General features: G+C 36.1%; 1 pseudogene; it reads right to left on the bottom strand.

Annotated features, from left to right (window-relative positions):
- Positions 1-858: 858 nt before the first annotated feature.
- Positions 859-1,816, bottom strand: LOC118990108 (RWD domain-containing protein 1-like; annotated as a pseudogene).
- Positions 1,817-17,367: the final 15,551 nt, after the last annotated feature.

Genomic DNA, 17,367 nt, shown 5'->3' with positions numbered 1-17,367 from the left:
TTTCATCCTATATCCTTTCCCTTTCCTTAAGTTCCATCTTTTGCCTTCAGTCCCAAGAAGAGAAAAAAATCAAGTGATACACAGATGTCAGAAATTAATGCACTCTTTTATTAAATATAAAATAACAAGTTTTAAAATAAGTTATATAGGAAATATAATACAGCAAATAATATTTTAAACCCCTCACTCTATATATGTGACTATATGTTCATATATACTAAAATACATAATGGATAGATACAAAAATATATAGACATTATTTACCTATTAATCTACTATTTTGCCCTGTGTTTTATAAATATTAATAACTTGTGTTTAGTCTTGTTCTTGTCAATGAGAGTATTCAAGTACCTTGGTAATTTTGTTTGTTGGTTTGTTTTATAAAGTAAGAAAGTAAAGGGGCAGGCGTGAAGAGAATGTTTGAAGCATAAAGAAAGTAAAAGTATGAAAAGGAAAGATATTTGTATTTTCTACAAATTTTAAGAAAAATAATCACTTTAACATACATGAAATCTGTTATGTCTCAATCAAAAAGGAATTAAAAATTTTCAAACAAATTAAATTGCTCCATTCTTCCAATATAAATTATCTCCACACTCTTAAGGATTATTTTAATATCTTTGATTACTGTGGATAACACCTATTAAACAGAACATTAATTCTATTCTATGCTATTATAATTCCACATTTTTAAAACTTTTAGGTCAGTTTATTAAGTTTAATAATGAAAGTTATCATAAAACATTCTTCTGAAAATTATTTTTTCTTAGAAAAAAAGAAAAAAAATGAACACTTTGTCAGCATACCCATAGATGCTGTGGCAGTCAAGACTTTCTGCAATTGAGGATAATTAGTCCATTAATCTGGCAAGTCACACACTGGGTTAGCAAGATTGTATTCTGGATCATCCTCATCATCCTCCAGCTTCAAGTCATCCATTTCCTGGAACATAAGCTCATCTATTTCCACATTGTTTCCAGCATCCTCTAAGAACTGGGTATCAGATGTGTCAAGATTATGATCTGTTTCAAATAGCTGTTTCCCGCCTAATTTATTTTTCCTGTTTGTTCTCCTTTCATTTGTTTCTTTTTTAATATCCAAGAGTTCTGCATCAAACTTGGCTTTCCAACTTAAGACATTCTCAATTGTGCCCTGGCTGGTGTAGCTCAGTGGATTGAGCACGGGCCTGTAAACCAGACGATCGCGGTTCAATTCCCAGTCAGGGCACATGCCTGAGTTGCAGGCCAGTTCCGAGCAGGGGACTCACAAGAAACAACCATACATTGATATTTCTCTCCTTCTCTCCTTCCTTTCCCCTCTAAAGATAAATAAATAAAATCTTTTAAAAAAAGACATTCTCAATTGTAACAGAAGTGCCATGAAATAATTGCTTTTTGGCTTTTTCTTCTCTTTTTTCTTTTCTTCTTCTCTTCTAGTTTTTATTTGACGCACTAATTCATTTAATTTTTCTTACATGGCTGTCACTAAATTAAACATCATCACCATACCAAGGTTTTCTCCTGCCTGCCTAATAACTTTTAAATGCCTGCAACATCACTATCTTCTAGATTTTCCTAGAACAATATTTCATTAAGTGGTCAGGGAATGCATCTGGGTATTTCTCACCATATGTCAACTTGAAGGACATCTGGAGAGTTTCATAATTTTCTCTAGCCTCAGATGTCACAGTAATGGTGAAGCTAGGAGGATTTTCTCATAATGCTGTGAAGGAGTAGAGATAGATGAACTCCAGAGCTTCTAGCTCCTTGAGCTGATACTGGCTGGAATTTGCTGTCACTGCCCACAGACTACACATATACCCATGGCTTTATGCTGCAGCTGGTATCACTGAGGATCTGAGAGAGCCAGCAGGGATGGGGCAGCACAGGTGTAGAGTCCCTATCCAGGAGGCCCAAGGCCCCTCTATTCTCATTTTCAAGCTTTGTGAGCATTGTGGATAATGGTCAGTAGAGTCTATTATTATTATGACTTCTTATCTACCCAACAATCCTATTTTTCTCCTCACTTTTATGGGAGGAAGCTCACCTCATACTAGAAAAATATTTTAGTAGCCATCAACGTGGAACAGAATGACTAACAGAAGGACCATTATGTGAAACTGGTGAATATGTGTGAGGGGGTTTATTTTTACCAGAGACCCTGTATGCTTTATAGAGAGTATTTATTCTCCAATGTCTACTGATTTATCTGGAGCATAATAGGAATTAAAGAATAGTCCAAAATGCTTATATATTTCAAAATTTAAAGGAATATTACAAATCTCTTATCACTCCCACCTTTTCACCTTAGTAATAGTTTTTTAAATCCTCACCAGAAGACATGTTTATTAATTTTATAAAGAGGGAAAAGGAGGATGAGAGAGAAGGAGAAGAACATTGATTGGTTGCCTCTCTGCAACCCTACAACCTAGGCATATGCCCTGATCAGGAATTGAACTAACAACCTTTCAATTTACTGACACCACTCCAACCCACTAAGTCACACTGGCCAGGGCCTTAGTGATACAGTTTTGATTTAGCATGGCTAGTTTAGGATTGCTAAGGCTAAAGTGACCCTCATTCTATGTCCAGAAAATATATATAAACTGTAAACTTTAGTCATTCATATTAATAGAGAAGAGAAATACATGAATAAAATCAATATATTTGCTCCTACTGTAATAAGCCAATTGGAATTATAATTTGACAATGTCCAGGAGTTCTACCATAATCAAAGACCAGTCACCATTTTCATTCAATTTCCTCTTTTTCAGAGGTTAATATTTAACTATTAAAATAAAATAATCCCTTAAACACATAGTAAATAGTCAAAAGGATTCTAAATGGCATTTTATTCTTAGCAAATTTGGTTGATGCCATATTATCATTTATAACTAGTAGATCATTGAGATCAAGGTCTACATTAAAAGATTTTTGTTCTTATTAATTGTGGTTAACACTGCCCTTTCTAAGTAATTTCAAAAGTACACAAAGAAAATATTTCAAATTTACAATTCATTTTGGTAAATATTTTGTATTGTATTATAACTAATATATAACTGTTATAAAATAAAATGTTTAAATTTAGACAAAAATCATACGCTTGCTTACTTTTTTCTAATTTTGTAGTTGATCATCATTTAATTTTAATTTGGTATTGTCTAAAGGCATACTCAATTCTTCTACCCTGCCCTGGCTGGTGTGGCTCAGTGGATTGAGTGTCAGCCTGTGAACTAAAGGGTCACCAGTTCTATTCCCCATCAGAGTACATGCCTGGTTGCAAGCCAGGTCAGGTCCCCAGTAGGGGGAGTGGGAAAGGCAACCAAGCATTGATGTTTCTCTCCCTCTTACTTCCCTCCCTTCCCCTCTGTCTAAAATAAATAAATTAAATATTTAAAATTTTTTCTCCCCTTCCTGAATGTGTACTCTTTATAACATCACTCTGATGTCTCTCCCATCAGAAGATGCAGTCTATCATCCCAACTCTAGAATCTAGGCTGGTCTCCTAACATATTTGAACCCATAGAATATGGTAGAAGTTATGTTGTGCTATTTCATAGCTTAGGCTTCAAAGACTTTTGTACCTCTGCTTTTTCTTGAAACCATGCAACAGCCACAAAAACAGTTGGAGTTAGTCTTACGTAGAATGTAGAAGAGAAAAATGAAAATGATGGGGGATGAGGTAGGGGTGAGCGATTGGAAAAAAGGTGGTACAACTGTAACTGAACAACAATAATTTTTTAAAAGGGAAAAAAGAAAAATGTCATCCTAGCCAAGGCCACTCACTGTAAGCCAGACAACACCCAGCTAATCTGCCAACTGATCACAAACCCATGAGGAAGCCCAGCTGAAATCAGAACATCCCAGTTTAGCCCAGCCTAAATTGATGGCTTACAGAATTGTGAGCTAAGTAATTTGTTCTTGTTTTAAGCCAGTAAGTTTTGGAGTGGTTTATTATGAAGCAAAAGCTAATTGATAGAGATATAAATATTCAAAACAAGATGTACAACATTTTGGTGATGTATTAATTAAGTAGAAGTTATAGCAATCTACAAAACTCATACCATTATTGATTTTACTCTTATCTTTAAGATAAAGACAAGACTGTATCAACAGTGGGAACTGAAAATGAAAAAGCAGCTTTTAGACTTTGTGATAATTATAATGGCAGATATTGTATTTATTGTTTCTTTATGACTTGCATGTAGACACCTTCATAAATAAGTTAATAGACCTACAATATTCGTTGTCATTCTTTGACCTACAATATTCTTTGTCGTTCTTTGTATTTTGTACTATTTAACATATTTCTTCATGTTTACTATAGAAAAATTATAGTAAAGTATGACTATATTCTTTCTTTGATATGTCTTAATATAGGGAAATGCTATAGTTATAGTTTGAGTACCATCAGATGCAGACCCTGAGTCTAAGGACTGAGTGAAAGTAATTTAATTTGGAGATTAAGGAGATAGCAGTGAAAGACCAGGGAAATGTGACAGGAAAAGGAAGTTAGCCAATAAAGGGCAATTATCAAGCAAACTACCACTGTGGATGAATACAGCTTATTTCTCCCAAAGACATATATCTCAGACTTATCCCAACTGAGAGATATGGAAGATAGAATATTTATACACTGACTCACATCAATTATTGTGTGAGGACTGTTCCTGGGAATTATGAAATGCCCATCGCTTTTGGCATGCTGCCTAGCTGCAAACCAAGCCTGGAGACAAAAAGAAAGGCAAAACAAAACACAAAAACCCACCATAAATTCAAGATCTGGAAGTTTGATGTCCACAGGTGTTCACCAAGATGGCAAAGGTGAGAGGATATGGGTGGGTCACCAACTGTGTCTGCTACATCTATCATCTTTCAGATTCAGTCTAGGGTTTGATTCAATCTAGTCAGGTTAACAAAGAAATCAGGCAACACTCTTCATTGCACAGGGCTCCTCAAATCTTTTCTTAACCTTTCAAAAATAGTGTAGAATCAGAATGTTTAATGCAAGTAAGTCTATATCCAACATTGATCTTAGATTCTCTATAGAGTTCCTATTACAGAGAAAATGCCACAAGTTTATAGCCTCAGCTTATGAAAAGGCACAGTCAATTTAGACTCTTTATTGTATTTTGCTCCACTGGCCTTGCTTCAAATTACTGCTACTTTGTGCTTTTAATCTAAATTATAGCTCTAAAGCTCTTAGTTTAGGTCCTGGTTCCCTATTCTCATTCACACAAATCACTACATCCTTTTCCTCTTCATTTTTCCTCAACTTACAGAACAGCTTCCCATTCAACTTCCATTACCTTTAACCAAACTATTTTCTCTCTTGAATGAATTGATTTGACCATTTTTCTTTTTCTGGTTGCATTTTTTTTCCTTAGGAATTATTTTAAAATCTCTGTATCTCCTTGGGTCACAGTTATGGACATGATAGCAGCCAATAGCCTAGATGTCTATGAAGAAAAGTTGGAGGGATTCATGGAAATGTGAAGTGAAGAGGAGGATGTAGGGGAGAGTGTGATGCCACTACTTTTCAAGACAGTAAAGGTAAATGATGATGCAGTTGTGGATGATTTTCTGTTTCTTCTAAAATATTATTTTTCACTGTGATATATATAAGATTCATGATCCTGAGCTTTTGCTTCAACAGATTTCACCAAAACAAACCCAGATCTCCTAATCTCTTTTGTTTTTTCTCCATCTATCTTTTTTATTGAATCTATTGGGGTGACATTGGTTAATAAAACCATACAGGTTTCAAGTGTACAACTCTATAACCCATCATCTGCACGCCACTCAAAGTTAAGTCTCTTTTTGCCACAAAAGTTGTTTGATGCTTATGTAGAGTGAGACTTCCCAAGTCCTGCTCTCTGTCTAAATCTATGTCCTCACTTCCTGAAACATTCCTAGCATAACCCAGAAGGAAAATTCTTATCCTTTGCTGAAACATGCCGCATTGTTCGATGTCCCCCATTCCCTATACCATCAAACAGAATGCTTCCCCTGCTGAGGTATAATATTCCTCCCATCTCTATGGTGAACTCTTACCTTTTGACACCAATATTAATCATCGCTTCTTTGGCAGGGCCTTTCTTGATATTAACAGGTTGAGTAAACTGCTTACATTTTTTGTACTTCTGTGTCACATTTTCTAGCTATACTGTAGTAACTAATTTACTAAATCATATGAGTTAATTTCAATAATAGTCTTCCAACTAGACTTTGAAGGTCTTAAGATCTGAAACTGGGTCTTATTTTCTTATAATGCTCAGAGCCAGAAACATCTGTTACACAGTAACAATACAATAATTATAGTTCACTGTTGAATTATCATTTTATTTGATTGTATTCTAAAACTCCTCATGTCTCTATGGCATTTTAAAGTTTACATAGCAACTGTCAGTTAAATTTTTCACTCCCCTTAAAACAAAAATGAAAGGGCATATTCAAATTTTCTTGAACCTCCTGTGATTCCTTCTCTTTCAAATCGGAGAAAAACCTTGCCAGTTATTTTTTATAAAACAAATTCTTGCTTTCCTTACTTGAAATTTTCCATAATTGGGTACAAATCCTAAAGTTATTTATATAATAATCATTGTCATTGCTTCCTTATAAGTTACTCCAAAGAGCAATTGTATCTGTTTAAGTGCTTTGTATTCTATTTTAGTAATTTGCATGACAGAACAAGGAATGGCATACCCAAGCAGGTAATTAATAATATAACTATCATCATCAGTATAATCTTAATTCTCCTTTTCCAAATACTGCTTCATTATACTGTTGCAATAACTAGTTATGTAGGTGAAACCATTGTGGTGTAGCAGCAGAAACACCAAATGACAGTGAAGATATCAATGTTCTAATTCAGTATTTGCACTTTGTTGAGTGCCCTGAAATGTGCTGCATAACTTCTCAGATATTTGATTACCTTAGCAATAAAATAGAATTGCAGGTAAAAACTAATCTAGAAGGTTCATCTGGCTCTAAATGATATGTGATCCTAGACAAAATGCATATTCCTTTGCCTTTTCTGAGGATACCACTATATCTGCATGCTATACATATAAATTATATCAAATGAGTGAATTTATAGAATAAAGAGTTAGGTTTCTATGATCTTAGACAAATATGAAAGTGAAGAAGTTTGCCTTTGTATACCTAAATGACAAAGGAAAATATCTAGTTGTAAGTCAAAGAAATGAAACTCTGGAAGATGATAACTTTTAATTTGGACTGAATTTAATTATATTGTACCCATGGGCATGTTGATGACATCTTTATTTTAGTTGCTCTTATTGGGGTAGGATCTATATCTTTTTAGTAGTAGTAGCAGTAGTAGTAGTAGTAGTAGTAGTAGTAGTAGTAGTAGTAAAGAAGAAGTAAGGAGTAGGAAAGGGGTGGGGAAGGAGAAATCCATAGAGCAAGAGGAGAAATTAAAAGCTGTCAGAAAAGAAAAAAAAGATGTTGCTTCTCAAACACTCCTTACTATAAAAATAAACTGAACAATAAAGAGAAAATTTCCTTAAGGAATAAGTACCACACAAGAAGTCTATTAAATTATATGAGTTTACTAAGTTCTATGATCATCAGTGTCTATAATAGTCTTTCAAATAAGGATTTAGACAAGAGTGGAATGCTCTGAGGGTGATGAGAAATCTAAAGGTGATAAAAGAGATCTCAACACTCACTTCGTTTTATTCTAACATTACAAAGGGGAAAACATTTTTAAATATTGATTTCCTTCCAAACCTTTCAGTTAGCTATTGCCAACTTAATAAAGTAGAAAGATCCTAGAAATTGCATTTCAGATCTCAGTAAAATTATGAAGAGATTAAAAAGACCTGTTAAAGGTGAGACCATGTCATATTTGTCTTTCACCACCTGGCTTATTTCACTTAGCATAATGCTTTCCAGTTGCATCCATGCTGTTGCAAAGGGTAGGAGCTCCTTCCTTCTCTCTGTTGCATAGAATTCCATTGTGTAAATGTACCATAGTTTTTTGATCCATTCATTTACTGATGGGCACCTAGGTTGCTTTCAGCACTTGGTTATTGTAAATTGTGCTGCTATGAACATTGGGGTACATAGGTTCTTTTGGATTAGTGTTTCAGGGTTCTTAGGGTATAATCCTAGGAGTCAAATGACAAATCCATTTTTAGTTTTCTGAGAAAATTCCATACTGTTTTCCATAGTGGTTGTACCAGTCTTCAATCCCACCAAGAGTGCACTAGAGTTCTCTTTTGTCACCTATAACAGGAACCTAAACAACAAAACCATCAAACAAGCAAAATATAACCAAAGACACTGAAATAGCAAGCAGGCTAACAATGTCCAGAGGGAGGGAGGGAATTTCAGGGGGGATGGGGAAGAGTTTACAGGAACAAGTATAAAAGACACATGGACAAAAACTAGGGGGGTGAAAATGGGAGGGAGGGGGGAGGGCTGGGTGGGTGGGCTGGGATGGGAGTAAGAGACAGAAAACTGTACTTGAACAACAATTAAAATTAAAAAGGCAAGAAAATGTAATAAAATATTTTTCTATTTTATATAATTCTATTACTATTGAAGAAATTAAACAAAGACCTTTGGATGAAGTTTTATTTAGTATACTAAGAAATTTAAAGACTGTCTTAAAGAGGAAGAATCACATTTTATGTAATTTGTCACATTTCAAATGAAAACAAAGATACCATGCAGGAAAACATATTACTGAATTTTTGGAAGATATTCTGCAACTGTTTATTAGTGGGCCAATATATTTCAGTAACTTTGAGAAACTGACAAGCATAAATAAAGTTTTGTCAGTTCTTAAGCAAATAGAAATTTACTTCAGTACATCTCTTCTAAATCACAATTACAAATGTTACTACAAAATTAATTTAGATGAACAAGTTCTGTCTTTCACTTCACATATTGTGTACTTGATAAACTATCAAGTAAATTCTTATTTGAAAAACACAGCTCAAAGAGTTCTTGCTGAGTTATTCTGTCATGATCTCAGCCTATCCTAGGCAAATGTGAAGTTATTTTCTACAAGCAGTATCAATGAAATGTTTCCTAAGCTAATATCTTTATTTTTATTTATATGGTTTCATAACTCTAATTAACTCTAACCCCTGTAATTTTTTAATTTTGAAAAAAGTGAATTTTAAAACTATGACAATAAGGCAAAAGCAGGGAAGTTTCACTCTTCTTGGTACCATTAATTCAGCTGAATTGCAAGTAGTCTCCTATCAGGTCTCTCTGCTCCTGCCCTATGCCCAAGGTAGCATCTTCTCAGCCACAGTGAAGTTTTTAAAATGTCTGATTGTATTAATCCTCTCAAAATTCAAAGCCTTCTGATCTCACTTATGACGCTCTTAATAACCTGGCCCTTACTACCTCTCCTTCCTCCTACACTCAGTTCCAGTCACATAACTTCTTTGCTGCTACTTAAATATACAAACATAGTCTTGCCTCAGGAATGTTAAACTAATTCTTCCTTTTTATTATATTCTCTTTCCCCAGATATAATCATAGCTCTCAGCTTTCTTCAGGGATCTGCAAAAACAAAGACCTTATATCCTTTTCCTAACACATACTATCCCCTTTATCCTGCTTTGGTTTTCTACATTGTGTATATCATAGGCTGACATTTAATGTCTTTTAAAAATATTCTTCTCTTTTCTACCCACTAGAATATAAGCTTCACATGGGCGGAGATTTTACCAGTTGGGTTCATTACCACTTCCCCAGCCCCTAGAATGATATGTGGTACAGGTACATAATAAACATTCAATATGTATTTGTTGAAAGAATGAATGACAGTAGACACCGCATGTTGATAATAAACATATCAATAAATGTTAACTCTCTGTTTGTCCTTTTGCTCTCAACCAAATTATTTGACAATTGAACCAATCATGAGTACATTTAATATCTAGGGGAAGATGGCATTGAGACAAGTAGGAACAGAATCTACTTTCCCTTGCTTACAGGTGGAACACCTAGCAGATCTTCTGAGGAACAGAGAGAACAGTGAATGGTATCCCAACACATATGAAGATTGGAGACCAAAAATTAAGGAGGACATTGAAAAATCAGACAGTAAGGAGAGTGCTTCAGGACAATAAGGTCCCTGGGACAAGAGCAGGGACCAGGGCAGCTGCAGCTCTAGGCCTTGCTCCCATAGAGTCTGCTGCAAGATTCTTGGGAGAGAGCCAGGTTAGGTTATGAGAGCCAGATGCTTGTTTGGAGTGGCAGGCTTGAATAGGAAGAATTTTTCAAAAAGAAAAAAAGGAAAAAGAGGCACTCAATGGCTATTTGGGGAATTCTCTGCAACAGCTGCTCCAGCCTCCTGCTCCCCTACTCCTGTAGCCCCATAACAGTGAGCATCTGATCCCCGGGCCTGGTGGCTGCCAGTCCACGACCATGCCCACAGCACTGGGAAGGTGAGCACCTGACCATGCCTGTCCTGCCCCAGCAGCGAGGCCTGGTGCTCAGGCCTGGCCCCTAACCCCCCTGGAAGCAGTGTGCCTGCTCTGCTGCCCAGAGACACTTAACCCCCAGCCCCTGTACCTGGAGCCCTGCAGGGCTGACTGGCTCTCTAAGAGGAAGGCAGAGATGCCCCACAGAGGACTGCAGGGCTCAGGAGTTAGCAATTCCCAGAAAGACTTAACTTGTAGCAGGGGCTAAACTACCTTGAAGGGGTGCTGAGAGTCCCTAGTATCTAGGACAGCAAAGAGAGAGAAGGTGGTATATGAGGTGCCCCTAATTGGTGCACCTAAAGGACAGTGCAACTGGTGGACTGAAGGCTTAGGCTGGGTTTGGAAGGGCACTGGGAGCCTGAGAATACACTGAGAAACTAAGCTGGAGGCTGGACAACTGCAAAGAGTGCCGCTCAGGAAGGGAAAAAAGCAAAACCAATCCCTCCTCAGCCTGCTGCAGCCAGGAAGGCCAGCAAAACTAGCTTGGCCAGTTTTCTTCCCATCACTATTGATTCCATGTACATTTTCCTTTATCTCACTTAAATTTGGTTGACCAAATTCAACCAATTCTGTGAGAATTCTGATCACCAGTGCTTTGAACTGTGCATTTGATAGGTTGGCTATCTCTTCATCAGTTAGTTGTATTTTCTTCTGGCACTTTGACCTGTTCTTTCATTTGGGCCATTTTTTTTGTCTTGATGCTCCTGTTACATAGTAAGGGGCAGAGCCTTAGGTGTTCACCAGGGTGGGGCAACGGAGTAGCTGGGTTGTGATGCTCTATGTGGGACAGGAGTCCAAGAGGGAGCAATGTTATAGCAAACTCACAAGTATTAACAACCACACCTAAAACAAACAAACAAACAAAAACTAAGCAAACAACTAGAACAGGAATAGAACCACAGAAATGGAGGTCACATGGAGGGTTAGCAACAGGGGAGTGAAAGGAGGAGAGAGGGGGGAAAGGTACAGGGAATAAGTAGCATAGATGGTAGGTAGAAAATAGACAGGGGAGAGTAAGAATAGTATGGAAAATGTAGAAATCAAAGAACTTATATGTACAACCCATGGACATGAACTAAAGTGGGGGGATGTGGTGGGGGGGTGTGCAGGGTGGATGGGAGTGAAGGAGGAAAATGGGACAACTGTAATAGCATAATCAATAAAATATACTTAAAAAACCTGCCTTGGCCAGTTTAAAATCAGCAGAAGGCTTTAAAAAATTAATTCCTTTCTTCCTTTCCTTCCCTTTTTTATTCCTTATTTCTTCCTTTCCTCTTGTATTCCTTGTTCCTTCCTTCTTTTTTCTAATTTAAAAAAATTCCTTCTTCCTTTTCTTTTTTATTCTTTCTTTCATCCTTCCCTCTTTATTTTTTAATTCCCACAAGTGAGACAATAAAACCTGGAGCTGCGAAAAAACCAAAGTTGGACCCAAAGAGGAGTCATCCCAACAACTAAAACAGTGAGACAATCTTCTCTTTGCTACTCCAGAGAAATTACAAGTTATTGTATGCTTGTATAATTATTATTTTTCATTATTCTTACATCTTTTATTTTATTACTATTTTTGTATTTCTCTTCTCAGTGTTTAGACTTCCTCACTTAGTTTGTTCAATGGTATTGTTTGACTGTTATGATTGTTGCTCCATTACTATTGTAAATAATAGCTGTTTCAAACATTTGCAAATACTACACAACATCCCTCCCTAATCTTAGTTCACTTCACTGCTTCCTGAACTTTATTACTGTGGTGATTAACTCTATTCTCTCCCACACTACACCTATCTTCTATCTTTCACTCTCACTTACCATCATAATCTGACACCCAAAAGCTCACTGCTTTCTAGGCCAACCCACAATCTTTCCCTTACCCTAAAAAAGTCTTATCTTTTTTCCACCCTTTCTAAAAAGTGGTTAGTTGAGTGAAATAACACAGTTAACATTATGAACATCCAAAGGATCTCCTATCTCTTCTCTACTGGTTGATACTTTAAACGCCATAGAATACACTCCCACTGTGTTAAACCTTTTTCCCTTCATGCTTCAACTGATCACAAAAAAGAGTAGGTGGGAGCTGTGAACACCAATACACCTGCTGAAAAATGAAACTCACCAACAAATGAAACACAAACAGATAACAACAGAAGAAGGTGAAAGAGGGAGTGGAAAGCATACAAATCACAATCCAGAGCCTATCTGGAAATACAAATAAATGGTGAAGAAATTACCCATAACAAACAACTGAACAAGAGCAAGAAAGAATCCTGAAAACCTTGTATGCATGGAAGAATCAACTTCAACACAACCTGTCCACACCTACACAACAGAATATAAGACATGGTAGAGGAAGTGATCCTCAGTTAACCAGCTGGAGGGAAGGACCCACCAAAGAAAGACCCAGCAATAATCACAACCCAAATACATACTGAGAGCCAACATAAACTACAGTTCAAGACTACTGAGCTCAGTAGATCAAGGAGACTGCACCACTGAATTTCTCAGATCTCCTACAATACAAGTTCACAGCATAAATGCAGGGAGTCAGAACAGATCAATTTAAGAAGCAGAGACTGACAAAAAGAGTCTCACAAACAATGGGAAGACAAAAAAAATCCCCAGATGAAAGGAAAGAAAGAAGCCTCAGAAAGAATGATAAATGAAATAGAAGCAAGTCAACTATCAGATAATGACTTCAAAACAATGGTTATCAGGAAGCTCAATGAGCTCATAGAGAAATACCAAAAACTACAGGGAAACTACAATGAACTCAGTGCAAAATGTATGAACATGAAAAAGGAAATAGAAACTATCAACAAGGGCCAAGAGGAAATGAAGAATACAATTTCTGAACTGAAGGACACAGTACAAGGAATCGAAAGCAGGCTAGATGAAGAAGAGGATCAGATTAGTGAGCTAGAGGACAAGGTAGAAAGAAACACCTAGAAACAGCAAGAAAAGCAAAAGTGGCTCAGAAATAATGAAAAGGTATTAAGGGAAATGCAGGACAACAAGAAATGTAATAATATCCATATAATAAGGATACCAGGAGAAGAAGAGCAAGAGATAGAAAACCTGTTTGAGAAAGGAATGATGGAAAACTTCCCTAATTTGATGAGGAAAGTCACACAAATCCAGGAAACACAGAGAGTCCCAATCTAGAGGAACCCAAGAGGCCCACTTCAAGACACATCATAATTAAAATGAAAAAAAAAAACCCGAGACAAAGAGAAAATCCTAAACACAGCAAGTGAAAAACAGGAAGTAACATACAAGGGAGCCCCCATAAGGTTAGCTGCTGACTTATCAATGGAAATGCTCCAAGCCAGAAGAGAATGGCAAGAAATATTACAAGTAATGAGAACCAGAGGCCTGCAACCAAGGCTACTTTACCCAGTAAGGCTCTCAATAAAGATAGAAGGCCAAATAAGGAGCTGCCCAGACAAAAGAAGTCTAAAAGAATACACCTCCACCAAACCAGCTCTGCAAGAGATACTAAAAGAACTGCTTTAAGGAAAGGAAGGAAAAGAGAGAGACAGAGAGAAATACAGGTATAAAAATGACAATGAATAAGTGCCTATCAAGAACAACCTTAAATGTAAATGGATTAAATGCACCAATCAAAATACATAGAATAGCAGAATGAATAAGAAAGCATGACCCATACATATCCTGCCTACAAGAGACCCACCTCAGAACAAAAGACCTATGCAGACTGAAAGTGAAGGGCTGGAAACAAATTTTCCAATCAAATGGACAGGAAAAAGAAAGCCAGGGTAGCAATACTTACATCAGACAAAATAAACTTCAATAAAAGAGCCATAAAAAGAGACCCAGAAGGTCATTCATAATACTGAAGGGAATAATCCATCAAGAAGACATAAACATTGTAAATATATATGCACCCAACATAAGAGCACCAAAATACATTAAAAAAATCTTGGAGGACTTCAAAAAATATTGACAGCAACACAATTATAATATGGGATTTAAATAACCCACTATCAAAAATGAAAAATCTATATCTTCCAAACAACATCAGTAAGCAGATATCACAGCACTGAACAATGTCCTAGATCAAGTGAACTTAATTGATATATCTAGAGCGTTTCACCCCAAAGAAGCAAAATACATTCTTTTCAAATACACATGGAACATTTTCAAAGATAGACCACATGATAAGACACAAAACAATCCTCAACAAGTTCAAGAAAATTGAAATCATATCAAGCATTTTTTCTGACCACAAGGGACTGAAACTATAAACCAACCTCTAGAAAAAACTCAAAAACACTCAAACTCATAAGGACTGAATTGCATGGTACTAAACAATGAATGGGTCAAAATGGAGATCAAGGAAGAAATAAAAAATTTGTTTCTGGAAACAAATTAAAATGACCTCACAACAATCTAAAACTTATGGAAAACAGCAAAGGCAGTCCTGAGAGGAAAGTTATTAGCAATACAGGACTACTGTAAACAATAGAAACATTTCAAATAAACAACCTAACCCTACACCTACAAGAACTTGAAGGACAACAACAAACACAGCCCAGAGCAAGTAGAAGTAAAGGAATAACCAAGATCAGAGCAGAATTAAATGACATAGAGGCTAAAAGCACAATTCTAAGGATCAATAAATCCAGGAGCTGGTTCTTTGAAAAGATACACAAATCAACAAGCACTTAAGCAGACTCTATAACAAAAAAAAGCGAGAGGATCCAAATAAACACAATCAGACATAAAGAGGAGAGATTATAAGTGATACCACAGAAATAGAAAGGATTGTAAGAAATTACCATGAGGAACAATATGCCAAGAAATTTGAAAACCTAGGTAAAATGGACCAATTCCAAGAAAAATATAATCTTCCAAAATTCAATGAAGACGGAGCGGAAAGCCTAAACAGACCAGTAACAGCAGACAAAATTGAAGCAGTAATCAAAAAACTCCTGACACAAAACAGCCTTGGAACCTGAGGGTTTCACAGGAGAATTCTACAAAGCATTTAAGGATGAACTAACCCCTATACTTCACAGATTATTCCATAAAATCCAAGAAGACTGAAGACTCCCAAACTCTTTTTACAAAGCCAGCATCATCCTAATCCCAAAACCAGATAAAGACACAACAAAGAGAAAACTTCAGGCCAGTATCACTGATGAACATAGACACTAGAATACTCAACAAAATATTGGCAAACCACATCCAGCAATACATTAAAAAGATCATACACCATGATCAAGTGGGATTCATCTCAGGGATGGAAAGATGGCACAATATTCACAAACCAATAAATGTAATACATCATATAAACAAAAGCAAAGACAAAAATCACATGATCATATCAATAGATGTGGAAGAAACATTTGATAAAGTACAGTACCTATTTATGATCAAAACACTGACCAAAGTGGGAATAGAGGGAGCATTCCTCAACGTAATAAAGGCCATATATGGGAGATCTACAGTCAACATCATACTCAATGGTCAAAAACTAAAATATTTCCCACTAAAATCAGGAGCAAGACAAGGTTGCACACTTTCACCACTTCTATTCAACATAGTATTGGAAGTTTTAGCTACAGAGATCAGACAACAAAAAGAAGTAAAAGGCATCCAAATTGGACAGGAGAAAACAAAACTGTTAATGTTTGCAGATGGCATGAAAGTGTACACAGAAAATCTTATAGACTCCACCAAAAATTTGCTCAACCTAATAAAGGAATGTGGCAAAATAGCAGGATACAAAGTCAATACTCAAAAATAAAAGGCATTTTTGTATACCAACAATGAAACATCAGAAGCAGAAATCAGGAAAAAAATCTCTTTTGATATAGCAACAAGAAAAATAAAAATACCTAGGAATAAACCTAACCAAGGAGGTAAAAGATCTTTACTCAGAAATCTATACAACCTTGAAGAAAGAAATTAAGGAAGACAAAAACAAATGGAAACATATACAGTGTTTCATTCTCAAACATATACATTCTTCCATGGATTGGAAGAATTAACATCATCAAAACGTCCACACTACTCAAAGCAAGTTACAGATTCAATGCAATACCTATTACAGTACCAATGGCATATTTCAAAGATATAGAACACACACTTCAAAAATTTATATGGAACCATAAAAGACCCTGAATAGCTGCAGCAATTTTGAGAAAAAAGAACAAAGCAGGAGGTATCACAATACCTGATATCAAACTATATTACAAGGGCACTGTAATCAAAACAGCCTGGTACTGGCATAAAAACAGACAGATAAAGCAATGCAACAGAACAGAGAGCCCAGAAATGAACTCAGGTCTCTACAGTCAACTAATATTTGACAAAGTGGGCAGCAGCATAAAATGGAGTAAAAATAGCCTCTCCAACAAATGGTGTTGGGAGAACTAGACAGCTAAAAAAAATGAAATTTCAGTACCAACTTACACCATTCACAAAAATAAATTCAGAGTGCATAAAATATTTAAATATGAGTTGTGAAACCATTAAAGTCCTAGAGGAAAACATAGGCAGGAAAATTTCAGATATTTCACACAGCAATATTTTCACTGATATGTCCCCTAAAGCAAGGAACATAGAGGGAAAGAATAAACAAATGGGATCTTATCAAAATAAAAATCACTTTCATGACTAAAGAAAAAGAGAACAAACCATATGGGAAAGCATATTTGCCAATGATACCTCAGACAGGGGTTTGATCTCAAAAATATACAAAGAACTCACACAACTTCACTTCTAAGAAAACAAGCAACCCAATTGAAAAGTGGGCAAAGGACTTGAAGAGACACTTTTCCAAGGAGGACATACAGAGGGTCCAGAGATATATGAAAAGATGCTTAGTATCGCTAGCTATCAGAGAGATGCAAATTAAAACCACAATGAGATACCAC

The sequence above is a fragment of the Sturnira hondurensis genome, unplaced genomic scaffold, assembly GCF_014824575.4.
Source record: "Sturnira hondurensis isolate 20B ecotype Veracruz unplaced genomic scaffold, ASM1482457v3 Scaffold0000856, whole genome shotgun sequence".
Lineage (NCBI taxonomy): Eukaryota > Metazoa > Chordata > Mammalia > Chiroptera > Phyllostomidae > Sturnira > Sturnira hondurensis.
This window is presented reverse-complemented; position numbering and strand designations above follow the sequence as displayed.